Source organism: Canis aureus, chromosome 25, assembly GCF_053574225.1.
Source record: "Canis aureus isolate CA01 chromosome 25, VMU_Caureus_v.1.0, whole genome shotgun sequence".
Lineage (NCBI taxonomy): Eukaryota > Metazoa > Chordata > Mammalia > Carnivora > Canidae > Canis > Canis aureus.
Window position 1 is genome coordinate 34,378,215 of NC_135635.1, and position 14,536 is coordinate 34,392,750.

Here is a 14,536-nt window from a genome sequence, read left to right on the forward strand (position 1 = left end):
ATGGATACCATCTTGGGCAGCATAGCTCTAAAGGATGACTGAAGTTGAACAAGAATACCAGTGGAGATTTAATTGGCATTATTTTTTATTAGCATAGTAAACTTTATTGTCCTCAAGTAACAAAGTTGCATAGGTTTTGATGGACTGCTCCTAAGCCTGTATTTTCTGTAAGTCCTGTTATTTTTAGTGCACCATTCTAAAGAACACTTGTTTTTCCTGTACATACTTTCTTAGCCTTCCTCTCAGCCATGGGTAGTCAGTCATATGATATAGTTCTGAGCAATGTAAAGGGAAGTCTGTGAAGTCATATGGGGAAATTTTTCACCCTGATAAGAAGGCCACAAGGAGTTAGCTTACCCCCACCCCACACTCCTGCCTTTCTGTTGATATAAGAACAAGATGTCTGAAGCTATTGCAGCCATCTCATGACTATGATAGAAGACTCTTTAATATGTTGAGGATGGCAGAACAGAAAGGCATCTTGGCTTATCAGAGATGAAAACGCAATGAAGCAGCTAGACATGCAAATATGGCTCAGTCCCCTGAGGGATGGGAGGGAGACTGGGGCAGAATTCGCTAGGAGAAGGAAGGGTGCTTCCGTGGAGATGTCCTCAATGGGTTTTGCTTAATAGTCAACTGAAGCTCACCCTTTTTTCTCCTCTCTTTCTCCCCCTTGCTAACTGAGGAGAATATTTTCTTTAGGTATGACAAGAGTGCTAGAATTACTCCCAACACATAAAAGAGTTCAGAGTTAGAAGCAGCAGTAAAATTTCCTTTAAGTCCCTTATCAGGTTTCATGCATAAACGCTGCACTTTGGCTGTATATATGTGTTTAATACATTTTTTAAAAAAGATTTTATTTATTCATGAGAGACACACAGACAGAGACAGAGACATAGGCATTGTGAGGCAGGGAGCCTGATGTGGGACTTGATCCCAGGACCCTGGGATCACAACCTAAGCCAAAGGCAGATGCTCAACCACTGAACCACCCAGGTGCCCCTGTGTTTAATACTTTTAAAAGATGTTTAAAGTTATCTATCTTGAAAAAAATTTCCATAACGCAGTTAATAAGATCACTGATTCAACCAATTTTGAGTAATTGGTAATGTGTATCAGATTCATTGCTCAATAGTTTCTTGTCTCAGGGTCACAATAATTCAAGAACCCAGATTCACATAAATATGTGGATTAAAATGGCAACCAGGGCAGCCTAAATGGCTCAGCGGTTTAGCGCCGCCTGCAGCCGGGGGGTGTGATCCTGGAGACTCAGGATCGAGTCCGCATCGGGCTCCCTGCAGGGAGCCTGCTTCTCCCTCTACCTGTGTCTTTGCCTCTCTCTATCTCATGAATAAATAAATAAAATCTTTAAAAATAAATAAATAAAATGGCAACAGTTTTTTTTTTTTCTCACTGCTTTATAGTGTCAGGGTAAATCAGAGGACAGTGTGCCCAGAATGCTGCTAAAAAAATGGTCTCGGTAATTTTTTCAGCTACTAATTGTGGAAACTTTGGAAGTATATTTCCTGCTGAGTCATATGACAGACTGAATGGGTAACCATTGCACTTGTGAATTTCTTTTACTCATCAAAGGATTTTTTTTTTTCAGTGAACAAAGATGAAGTTTTGTTTGACCACTTATCAGTCTTATACTAACATTTTTATCACATGTAAATGAACCAGGCGTCTCAAAGGATTCACAGTTCTTTATCAACTTTCATCCAATTCCCATACTTAATTTTCAGTAGAGTCATCTCATCCAGTGCAATAAAAGTACTGTTTGTTTTACAGTTGTTGATTGCCTTAACAAAGTAAGCCAGCCGTCTTTATGAGTCAGTCTTAATCATTAAGGTGAACAAAGAATCAATTCACCTTATCTACATTTCTTTTCCTTTATGAAGAAAATGTCAATTCAATCCTGGCTTAGAAAACAGGTTATCACTTTCCTCAACCAAATGAATGTACTTCTAGATAACAGAGCAGGATTTTAAAGTCGCTTCTGACTTTGGTGCAAATATGCCTTGAAAAGTAAGCATCCACACTACCAGATTTACTAAATTTTACTATCATATTGAACATAAGAAAATTCCAGAGGCTAATTTTTAAATTTATTTATTTGAGAGCAAGAGAGTGCAAGCACCCATGTGAGCAGGGGAGGGGGTTGGAACAGAGGGAGAAGGAGAGAGGGAATCCCTAGCAGACTCAGGTACCCAATATGGGATGCTACCTTGCCAAACCCCAAGATCACCACCCCTGCCAGGCTCAACTGGTTGAGCCACCCAGGCACCCCCAGAAGGTAATTTTTTAAGGTGAAGGCTCTATGTGAACCATGCTGGAAATGTCCAAAGCCTTCAAAATCTGGCCTCACCGGCACACATATACATGCATTTTTCTCTATGTAATTTCATGCTACCTAAAAATCTCACCTTATTTTGTAGAAGTTTTCTTCTACCCCAAATCCAAGTCTTCATCATTTAAAACTTTATAATAGAGTGCAAGAAAATTGCCAAATTGCTAACATCTATGCTTTTGTCCAATTCTAAGGTAAAGATTCAGATCCAGCTGAATTTACCCGTTATGTGTTTCCTTCTAAGCACATCAAAATGCATCACTAGAAAAATCTTCCGTAAAGATACTTATAAATCAGCTTGTCCGCCTTTTTTGGGTCTTCAGCTTGTCCTAAATCTGTAGCACTGGGTGCTACAAGATCTTCTCATTTTCTAAGTATCACAGACTTCTAACCCATGGGAAACGGATTCCTAAGGGAACTTACAACCACCTCTTAAAATCTGCTGGTTGGTTTGTGCTTTTAGCGGCTATTGCTTCTAGAGTCCCCTCGCTTTTTAGTTTCAAAATTTGCATGGCCGCCTCTTTGACTTTGTTCGAGTCTGTGTTAATCAAGCAGGTACTGCCTGCGGGTGGGAGGAGGGTGTCTGCTGGAGCAAGATGGCTTTTGAGCTAGGCTAATTTGCATCCTGTCCGTCACAGACTGCCTATGCTCAAAGGGTACCTAAATACTACCTGCGCTCCGGGGTTCGCCGCTGCCCGCTCACCGCTCCTTAGCCACGGCTGGGAGGCGCTCTCACCCCGGTCACGCTCACCATCCGGCTCATCCCACCGCAGCTCTGACACGGCGGCGATTTCTGGACGTTCAGGGTTTCCATTACCGTTCGTATTTTCACTAAACTAGTGACACTTCCAGCGTCCCGTTCTTGGCTTCCAGTCTGTGTTCCTGGCTGAGCGCGCGGCTTTCGTGACGAATCACACGCGAAGGCAGAGAACGCGGGCGCCCGGGAAGCGGGACCGAGCGCCGCGCAGGCGCAGTCCCAGGAGGAGGGCAAACCGGGTCGGGGGGGGGGGGGCGCGGGGGGAGGATTTTTTCGCCAAGTGGAAAAGTGGAAAAGCAAAAACAAAACACCGCTTCTGGAGGTGCTAAACTGCCTGGCTGTTTCTGTTTTTATTTCTGGCTTTTGTTCCTGAGGAACAGGCGCGGCCTTCGGGGCCTTGCGAAGGCTGCAGAATTCCTCCTCCCCGGGACCTGCCGCCAGCCAGCGCGGCGGCGAGTTCTATCGGCCTCGTTTGTTCTCGCCGCGGAGTTCGGATCTCCCGTATTTGTTGACAGCACGAATCCACCCCGATTGGGAGGGATGGAGCTTAGAGGGAGCGGGGGGAGGAAGGCACCACCACGCCAGAATTAAAAAAAAAAAAAAAAAAAAAAAAAACACTCCTCTCTTCTCGCGGCCGCCGCAAACATCGCGAGATCTGCCCGAGCGCCGAGCGGGACCTCCGAGGGCACGTCTGCGCATGCGCCTGACGAATTCCTTTTTAGCGCGAAAAAGTTTCGAAGCTTTCTGAGGCTTGGCCGTAAGCCGAATCTGCCCCTCCGCAGGGTCCGAGGGATTCAAACACACAACACTACCTTCTTCCGAGACTTTGCAGCCACGGCTCTGCATGATTGCATGGGCGTCCCTTCTCCCCGTTTAATAGCCATTGGCCGTGAATTCTGTGTGAGACGAATTTTCAGCGAATCCACTACTCAAGCAGTTGGGGTGGGAGAGCCCATCAGGGTTTCAAAATGAGGGTGATGACTTTTCTGTATTTGGGAAGATGACTCGGGGACTTAGAGGAGTAAATCTGAGAGGGCCAAGATTTTTAATTTTTTTTTTTTTTTAGAGGAGTCAATCTGAGAGGGCCAAGATTTAAATTTTTTACTTTATTTTTTTTTAGTGGAGACTAAGGGAGATTGTTGAACTAAGGTAATGCAGTGGGAAGATGGGAAAATTTGAGAATTTGAGAGGTAAATGAAGGCAGGAACTATACCCCCCACGAGGGAAAGGTGAGACTAGAAAGACCACTGTTGGCAGTGGAAAAAAGTTCCTTGAGATAGTGTGAACCTATGCTTGTTTGTAAAGGTAGAAATGATTAGGCCGTGATTTGTAATGTGAAAATTGGGAAGTCCCTCCCTGAGTGGGACAAGGAGGATTCGAAAAGCCGGAGTCCTGAACAAGGGCTGAGGTTAGGGTTAGAAGGAACCGTTTAAGGTAACAGGGGTCAGGTATTTGGGAACTGGCTTGAGAGAACTGACTAATCTTACCTCTTTTGCAGGATACATGGGACACTTGCACAAGCTTTGGATTTTGTCCTGCAGCATCTGACTGGTACCATCCAGACACCCGAAGCGCTGCCTGCCAGTAAGTCCCCTGGTTCCTCCCACCTCCCACCCACCCTGTCTATACCTCAGCCAGAATGAAGTGTGGATTTCATGGAGTGAAGCGGTGGAATTTAGTTACCAAGTCCGTTAGACATACCACTGGTGCATGACAAAAATACATACTTCTAGCTCTGGCTTCCCAGTTCTCTAGGTATTAGAGTCCCTCTTGATACTGGCAGCAATTTTATGCAGCTTAGCCACTATATTTTGAATGTATGTGTACTGCCCGGAGTACAAGGGACAGGAGGGATGGAGTACAAAATTTTACTAGACCACCAAAGCAGTGGTTTGTAGGTAGGTAATATAACTTCATCTGTAAGAAAATCTAAATATAGAAAGCCGCAGGATTTAAGTTAAGCAGTGATGGACAAAGGATCCAGGTATTATATAATTATATATAATGAAATTACTTCAATAAAGACCTAGATATGGCAGTCCCCTATCAAGAAGTTCTCCCTTGGAGCACTTCATACTGAATTTTAGCAGCCTAAAATGCAGCCTAGTAGCTGGGCTCCATGTGTGCCATTTATGGGAAAATGTTCCCCCCAAAATTCATGGATCCAATAGAATTGGATTTCTGGGAGAAAGCCTGGGTGTCTTGTTTTAGGGAGTGGGATCATCCAGCTGTACGAGGGATGACATCTCAATATGGTGTCACAGAAAGTGTGTGGAATTGGGAATCAGACCTGCGGTTTGCCTCAGTTGGTTATGACAGTTATTCTGTGTGACTTCCCTGAGCCTCAGTTTCCCTCTTTGTAGAATAAGGATGACAGTTCCTACCTCATAGGATGATTATAAAGATGAAATGAGGTAGTTTAGAAGGCTGCCTGAGTTACTACACAGAGCTTGATAATATAATTTATAATCAACAAATGAAAGTTTCTTCGTTGAGTATCCCACATTTATGCATGCCATCTGCCCCTCAAATATGGAAGCTCAATGTAGCATAGAGCCATCTCTATTTCAGAGAGGTTGTTTACCTTGCCTTCACATTAGAATAACCTGAGGAGGAACGTCTGCATGGCTCAGCGATTTAGCGTCTGCCTTCAGCCCAGGGTGTAATCCTGGAGTCCTGGGATCAAGTCCCACATTGGGCTCCCTGCATGGAGCCTGCTTCTCTTTCTCTGTGTCTCTCATGAATAAATAAATAAAATCTTAAAAAAAAAAAAAAAAAAAAAAGAATAACCTAGGGAGGTTTAAAAAAAGGCCCAGGCTTCACCTTACATCAATTAAACCAGAATCTCTGGAAGTGGAGCCTGGGCATCAATGTTTTTTAAAGCTCTTCATTTTGCTGCTGAAGCTAGAACTACTGCTTTAAGAATTCCCTCTAGAAGGAGAAAGAAATTAGACCTGTGGTTTGAGATGATCAATCTGTATACCTATGTATTCGAAAATTTTTTAGAGGAATAAAGGCTAGTGCTTGAGATGGGCAGATGAATAGGGCATAGTGAACTATATTCAGGAAAAGAGACCACTATAATAAGAATGTGGTAAGCATCCTGATTTGGGAAAGGCAAGTGATGAGGTTGTTAATACAGTCCCCCGGAGTATATGGGCCTTGCTGTAGAGATGGAGGACTTTGAGCCTCCCAAGGTCATCCTTTGAGCTAGCACAGGCAATACCAATGATGATGTCTTTATTGCTTTACCTTGTGTGAATCTCTCTCTTTTTTTTTTAAGATTTTATTTATTTATTCATGAGAGACATAGTCAGAGACACAGGCAGAGGGAGAAGCAGGCTCCCTGCACGGAGCCCAATGTGGGACTCCATCCTGAGACTCCAGGATCATGCCCTGAGCCGAAGGCAGATGCTTAAGCGCTGAGCCACCCAGGTGTCCCTATCATGTGGTGAATCTTGAGCTGAAGTCCATAGTGGGGTGGAGGAAACTTTTACAACTGGCTCTGCTCCATTGGTTGGGGAGGGGCATCATGGTATCACTGAAGCGTATGTATATGGGTGTTCTTCTCTGGTGAGAAGGTGCTTGTGGGAAAGCATGTGCAGCAGGACATTGACACCGAAACCTATGAGAGTTGTTGTGGCTGCTCTGACTACACAAGTGGTTTTGTTGGTGCTAACACATAAGAAAAGTGAGATGCAAGCTTGTTTTTGTAACCTTTCAGTGAATGTGGAGAGTGACTTGAACAGAAGCAATGGTATGTCTGGGTCAGGCATTTGAGCTTCTAAGAGACAAGTGCCTTTCTAGTAGGACAACTCTAGTTTTTAGGGATATAAGTGATTCAGATGTTGAAACCACCATACTACCTCAGTCTTTGGATGCCTAGATCCAAATGTAGCAGTAATGGCCAGGGCTATCTTCTGCCACATAGGATAGCCTGTCCTTAATTGGGTCCCTTTTCTTGAGAAGCACATTAGTTTGTCTAGTCCCTTGAAAGAACATTGGGGAAATGACTACAAATTACTGGGTAGGGGGAAGACAAGGGAGACTGCAAAGATTATGAAGTGGGATATAGTAGAACATACATAAGTGAGTAGTGGAATCTGGAGATAGGAGGATAGGAGACTTGGGGTAAGGAGGGAAGTGTGTTGAAAGTTAGAAAAATCCCGGGGCGCCTGCGTGGCTGTTGGTTAACTGTCTGCCTTCGGCTCAGGTCATGATAGCAGACTTCTGGGATCAAGCCCCACATAGGGCTCTCTGCTCAGCAGGGAGCCTCCTTTTCCCTCTCCCTACTGCTCCCTCTGCTTGTACTTCTCTCTCTGTCAAATAAATAAATAAAACATTTAAAGAAATAGAAAAATCCCAAGTAGTGACAGTTTAGTTCAGCTGTTATAAAAATATGTTAAAATAGAAGTGCTGCCTGAGATTCTATGACAAGAAGTACCACAGACAGACCACTCTGTAGGACTTACACAATTTATAGGAAGGTAAGGTAAGAACTGATTAGGCTACTCTTGAACTCTCATATCAAGGGCATAAAAAGTCAAAATGAAGACTAGTAAAGGAGTTTCAAAGATTTTTTTTTTTAAAGATTTTGTTAATTCATGAGAGACAGAGAGAGAGAGAGAGAGAGAGGCAGAGACACAAGCAGAGGGAAACCATCCTCCATCATGCAGGGAGCCTGACGTGGGTCTCGATTCCGGGTCTCCGGTATCTTCAGCCCTGGGCTGAAGGCGGTGCTAAACCGCTGAGTCACCTGGGCTGCCCCAAAGAAGATATTTGAATGGAGTTATTGGAGTGCTGTTAGACAAGTCAGGGAGAGAGAAGTGGCCACACTCTTTTCCTAAATGTAGGAGGCACAAACTGGAAGGAGGGGGAAAGCATTGACTTTAAGTCAGGTGGCAAATTGTGACTATTATGCAGGACTGGGTATTTTATTTTATTTTTAAAAGATTTTATTTATTTATTCATGAGAGAGATAGAGAGAGTCAGACACAGGCAGAGGGAGAGGCAGGCTCCCCACAGGGAGTCTGATACAGGACTCAGGACTCCATCCTGAACCCCGGGATCATACCCTGAGCCGAAGGCAGCCGCTCAACTACTGAGCCACCCAGGCGTCCCAAGACTGGGTAACTAACTAACTTACTTACTTTTAGTTACTAACTTTTCTTAACTAAAGGTGACCAGAAAAAGGAATGGGACTACCCAAGTTTATATTCAGGATGGGAAAAGAACCAACCCCTACAGAGTGTTTTCACTGTGACAGTGGAAAATAAAAATTAAATTGCCTTAAGTTAGTCCCCAAAGTCAAGTTTGTTCAATGTGCTGGAACATTATTATTGAGCATCTACTTTGTTTTTTTTAATCTTAGAGGTGTAAGGATGAACTGGATGACATTCTTCCCTATAAGAATTTGAGTACAATGCAACGTAATATATACAACAGAAGTTATATGTGTGAGAATTAAAGAAGTACTGTAGTAAAAAGGAAGATATAAGTAACTAATTTCAGAGAGGGTGGGAGTAAAAGGACATAGAACCGCATGCAAGATGAAATCCAGCAGGGTTTGAGAGAGGAATAGATGTTCCCCAGGTGGGCAGGGCAGAGGATACCATGTGTCCTGGAAACAGCATAGTGTATGTGTGGGAGAGCCGTGAGCAGAGTGAAGGGTGTGCATAACCAGGTGTGTGATTAAAATAGAGGTGCACTGGAGGCCACAGGTATTATGAGTTTAGAGTAGGAATGTTGATGGGTTCGCCCATGGAGAGTTAATGGAATTGTAAAAACACATGCATACATACTGAGATGCCAGTCATTTCCTCTAACAATCATTTCCTCCCTCTTCTCGCCCTGCCCTTTCATAAAATTTGCCAACTAGAGAGTGCTGAGAGGGCAGTATGGGAACGCCTCTCCATCCTACTACTTACAACTGATTGGATCCAGCTGTATACCTGACTTAGGCTGAGTCAGACTGCCTCCTAAGAATACAGACCACAACATTGAGAGACAGGGGTCATGTATTTGACCCCAACTTTACTGAAATATGATTGACCAATAAAAATTTTATATATTTAAGGAATACAGTGTGGTGTTTTGATACGCATATACATTGTGAGATTATTACCATCATTAAGCTAATTAGTATATCCATATCACATAGTTAATATTTGTGTGCATGTGTGGTAAGAACATCTGAAATCTATCTTAGCAAATTTCAAATATACAATACATTATTGTTAACTAAAGTCACCATGCTGTATATTAGGTCTTCAGAACTTTGTTACCTTGTAACTCAAAGTCTGTACCCTTTGACCAGAATCTCCCTATTTTCCCCAACCTCCAGCCCCAGTAACTACTGTTTTAGTCACTTACTATGAACGTGACTTGTCTAGATACCACATATAAGTGAGATCATGCAGTATTTGTCTGTCTGGCTTATTTCCCTTAGTATAATATCTTCCAGGTTCATCCATGTTGTCACAAACGGCAGGATTTCCTTCTTTTTAAAGGCTGAATAATATTTCTCTCTGTGTATCCTATTTCATTTATCGATTCATCTGTTGACGCTTAGACTCCGTATCTTGGCTACTGTGAATGATGCTTCAGTGGACATGGAATGCAGATATCTCTTCAAGATATGGTTTTATTTCCTTTAGAGATATTCTCAGAAATGGGATTGCTGCATCATACGGTAGTTCTGTTTTTAAGTGAGATTGACTTCTGGGACTCCTGGATGGCTCAGTGGTTGAGCACCTGCCTTTGGCTCAGGGTGTGATTTTGGATTGTAGGATCAAGTCCTACCTCGGGCTCCCCTTGTGGAGCCTGCTTCTCCCTCTGCCTATATCTCTGCCTCTCTCTCTATGTCTCTCATGAATACATAAATAAAATCTTAAAAAAAGAGAGATTGGCTTACTTTGATAGGAGCATTGAACTTGTAAGGTCAGGTATGTTTCAAAGCCAACTTGGCCTGTTGGGACCAGCTTTTGGGGGCCAGTAATGCAGTGTCAAGTTGGATGAGCTGATATCAAAAGAGAAGCAGGTGAATGTAGCTGATGAAGAGGGAATAGGCGACAATAGGCATTGTAGCCTTGTAGATAAAGAGGGAGAGTCAGTGGCTGCCTTGGCTCTGACAGCTTTCCGGTCCCTTATTTCAGTCCCATCTTAGGTCCGTATTCCTGTTCTTAAGTTTTGTACAGTTCTGAGTCTTTATAATCTTCTTCCACCTATTTACTGTCCCCAGCCTCCCAGACAGCACTGTAAGTGGCTAGTTGTGTTCTCCCCTTCCTTTTTTTTTTTTTTTGAAGATTTTATTTATTTATTCATGAGAATACACAGGGAGGAGAGAGAGATAGAGAGAGAGAGAGAGAGAGGCAGACACAGGCAGAGGGAGAAGCAGGCTCCATGCAGAGAGCCCGACGTGGGACTCAATCCCAGGACTCCAGGATCACGCCCTGGGCTGTAGGCAGCGCTAAACCGCTGAACCACCGGGGCTGCCCTGTTCTCCCCTTCCTAATGTCTTGGCCTCATGAAACCATTATGACATACCTTCCACATAAAGAACACACACACATAAGAGGGACATTTATTTAACTTATTATAACTCTGCTATGCCAAGAAAGAGTAAGTATCTTTTTTTTCCTGGAGTTTTCATCTATGTATTAGTTATCTACTGCTACATAACAAGGTTCTCTCATACTGGGACTCCTGGGTGGGGTGGCTCAGTCAGTTGAGTGTCTGCCTTCAGCTTGGGTCAGGATCCTGGGACCGAGCTCTGATCCCTGCATTGGGCTCTCTGCTCAGCAGGGAATCCGCTGCTCCCTCTCCCACTGCCCCTCCTCTCCCTCCTGTGTGTGAGCCCTCTCTCTCTCTCAAATAAAAAAGTAAAATCTTAAAAAAGCACACACAAAATACCCTAAAACTTACTAACTTAAAACAACAATAAACATTATTTCATAATTTCTGTGGATCAGGAATTTGGGAGGAGCTTAGCTGGACAATTCTGGCTTGGGGTCTGGCACATAGTTGCAGTCCCAATGTTAACAAGGACTGCAGTCACCTGACTAGGGCTAGAGGATCTGCTGCCATGGCGACTCAGCTGGTTGCTCCTTGGTGCTGGTTGGTAAGAGGCCTGTTTTCCATATGTGAGCCCCTTCATGAGATGGGTTGAATGTCCTTCTGACGTGGTGGCTGGCTTCCGCCAGAATGAGTAATCCAAGATGTTAGAGAGTCAGGCAGAAACTATCCTTATTATGATCTGGCTTCAGAAGTTACAATAGAATCCTTTCTGCCACATTCTCATCACTGGAAATAGGCTACTAAATGAGCCCCACCTACCAGGAGGGTGGTATTAGATATCACCCTTTGAAGGGAGGCATATCAAAGAATTTGTGGATATATTTTAAAACCACCACCACCACCACACACACGTACAACCTATCACAATTGTTAGGTTACAGGAAAAAAAAAAAAACCCAAAGTGTCTAATTCAGTTTCAAATATAGTTCAATTTCATTATTTAAACAATCCTTTAAAAAAATAATTCTTTTAAGTTGCATAAGTGTCCTTTGGATAAAAATGTTGCATGTTTCATAATACCTCCTAAGGAGGTCCTGCGTCTTCTCCAAAGATAACATCCATTTGTATGGAGGGTGGAGAGGGATAATGTACACATCCGTGCAGAATTGGTGAGAGAGATCGTATCACCTGGTTTCATTCTGGACCTAGAGTATATACTGGCAGTTTTCTGGCAAGATACCCTTTATGGGCCTGATCTCTGGGGAACTTGCTGGCCTGCAGTTGATGAATTCATGGCCCATTTTTGGCTTTAGGCAAATCTCCCAGGGAGTATTGGGTACTTCCTCTTGTGGACTCAGCTTCCCCTTGGCCACTGCTATGGAATCACCTCAGCCGGCCATGGCAGCCCCCCAGCCATGATGGTTAGTTCAGCATCCATGCTTCAAAGGAACAGAAACAGCTTAGGATAGTTGACTGCTCTCTCTCTGTCTGACTACACTGTTAGAGACTTGCCATTGGCCCAAACAGCCATGGAAAGTGCAGAGAGTGAGACATGAGGGGCCTGGGCTTTCTCTCTCTCTCTCTCTCCTCCCTGTGTATTCTCATTCCAAAAGAGTACCAAAGGTAGAGATCCTCCCAACATGGAAGTAGCTCATTGGTATGCAGAATAAGGGCCCCTTAGTGATGTCCATGTCCCAATCCCTGAAACCTGTGAATATGTTACCTTATAAAAATAAAAGGAACTTTGTATATATGATTAAGTTAAGGACCTCGAGAGGGGAGATAACCTGATTTTCTGGGTGGGCCCATTCTAATGACATGGGTCCTTGAAAGAATCTTTCCAGTCTGAGGCCAGAGTCCAAGGCAGATGTGACTGTGGAATAATGGTTAGAGAGATACAAAGTTGTTGGTTTTATTTTATTTTATTTTATTTTATTTTATTTTATTTTATTTTATTTTATTTTATTCATTCATTCATTCATGATAGAGGGAGAGACAGAGACACAGGAGGAGGGAGAAGCAGGCTCCATGCCAGGAGCCCAACGTGAGACTCGATCCCGGGACTCCAGGATCACGCCCTGGGCCAAAGGCAGGCGCCAAACCGCTGAGCCACCCAGGGATCCCCAAAGTTGTTGATTTTACAGATGGAGTAAGGGGGCTGCGAGCCAAGGAATGTGAGTGGCTGGAAAAGGCAAGGAAAGGTTCTCTCTGTAGCTTCCAGAAAGAAATGCAGCCCTACCATCACCATGATTTTAGCCCAGTCAGATTTTTAACCTACAGAACTGTAAGATGATACATCTGTTTGTTTTAAACCACTAAGCTTATGGTAATTTGTTACAGCCACAGTAGAAAATGAATACACTCCAATCCAACTTTAGCTTTGAAAGAGGTCGAGCCTACTTTCCTGACAGCTTTAGTCTCCTTTATCTTTCTTTCTCACTACACTGTGCTGGAAAGCGACAGACTCCATGTGGCGTGTCCCTTGTTCTACTGTAGAGCAGTATTTATTACTTTTTCATTCAGCTGACAAAATTTAAAGATGAGTACAATAAACAATCATATGCTCTTCACCTATATTCACCAATTGTTAATGTTTTGCCATATTTACTTGTCCTTTCTGTATATGTACATACATCAGTTTTCTTGTTTTGAACCGTTTGAGGGTAACTTGCATTTGTCTTGACACTTTATCCTGAATACATCAGCATTTCCTAACAATAAGAAAATTCTCCCATAAACCACAATTCCTTTCTCACACGTAATATAAATAACAATTCTGTGATATCATCTAATATCCATTTCACAATACACATTTCCCCAGTTGTCCCAACAATGTTTTATATCTGCATTATATCCATTCTTCCTCCCTCCCCAGTCAGCATCTCAGTAAATCCTATGTTGTGGTCTTTAGTCTCTTTGAATCTGTAACAGCATGCCCTGCAAATATCATACCTTTGTAATTTTTATTTCATGACATTGACTTATTATTTAATTATTATTATTTTTTTAGACAGAGTATGCAAGTGGTGGGGTGGGGGATAGAGGGGAGAGGGAGAGACAATATAAGCATGGAGCCTGACACAAGGCTTGATCTCACGACCCTGAGATCATCACCTAAGCCAAAATCAGGAGTCAGACACTTAACTGACTGAGCCACTCAGATGGCCCACGACATTGACTTTTTGATAAATCCACACAAGTCCCCTTGTAGAATATTCTATAGTCTCAGTTTGGCTGATTATTTCCTCATAATGTCTTATAACTTGTTTTCTAACTCCTGCCCTTTTTATAAAACTGGACATTATGAATAGAGGTTTAATTACACTCAGGTTAAACATTTTTAGGAAGAATACTTGATTATTAATGTTGGGTAGGTCACATTACTTCATGTTAGGCACATAATTTGAGGTTGTCTCACTTTTAGTGATGCTAAATTTGGTCACCTAATTAAGATGGTGACTCCTCCCTTCCAGTCTCACCTTGGAAAAGGATACATTTCCTTTTGCAGTTTGTAAATAATCTACAAACAACCTGTTTTCAACAGCTTTTCATTTGATAGTTTGAATATCCATTTTAGTCCTTGCCTAAGTAGGTTATTTCATTGGGGGCTGCAGAAATGGTGCTCTGGCTATTATACTCTGCATTCATTAGCTGACATTCTTCTGTAAAAAGAGCTTTCTTTTAAGAAAACTATTTTAATGAATCTCTTGGTAGATAATTGGATAGTGGTTTGCTTTCAATTCTGTTTAAAGCAATCAGAAAACTCATGATTTTAAAAGGATTTGTTGCTCAATTATTGGGGCTAGCCACTAATATCTCAAGAGCATCTCCAATAATTCCAGTTGTTCCTTCCATTCCCAGGAGCTTTTTAAATTCAGGTAGGTTACCACTGTAGGATTTGAGGTAAAGGTGGA

The 14,536-nt window shown here is 42.8% G+C and overlaps 1 protein-coding gene across 2 annotated transcripts in view; it reads left to right on the forward strand.

Annotated features, from left to right (window-relative positions):
* The first annotated feature begins 3,400 nt into the window (after positions 1-3,400).
* GPR19 (G protein-coupled receptor 19) overlaps positions 3,401-14,536 on the forward strand; it is a 40,354-nt gene continuing 29,218 nt past the window's right edge. Inside the window, exons 1-2 of one of the 2 annotated variants that reach the window (XM_077871022.1) lie at positions 3,401-4,007; positions 4,606-4,691. The gene's annotated coding sequence lies outside the window, so the exon portion shown is untranslated. The remainder of the gene's footprint in view (positions 4,008-4,605; positions 4,692-14,536) is intronic. The other variant, XM_077871023.1, reaches the window with a different exon arrangement.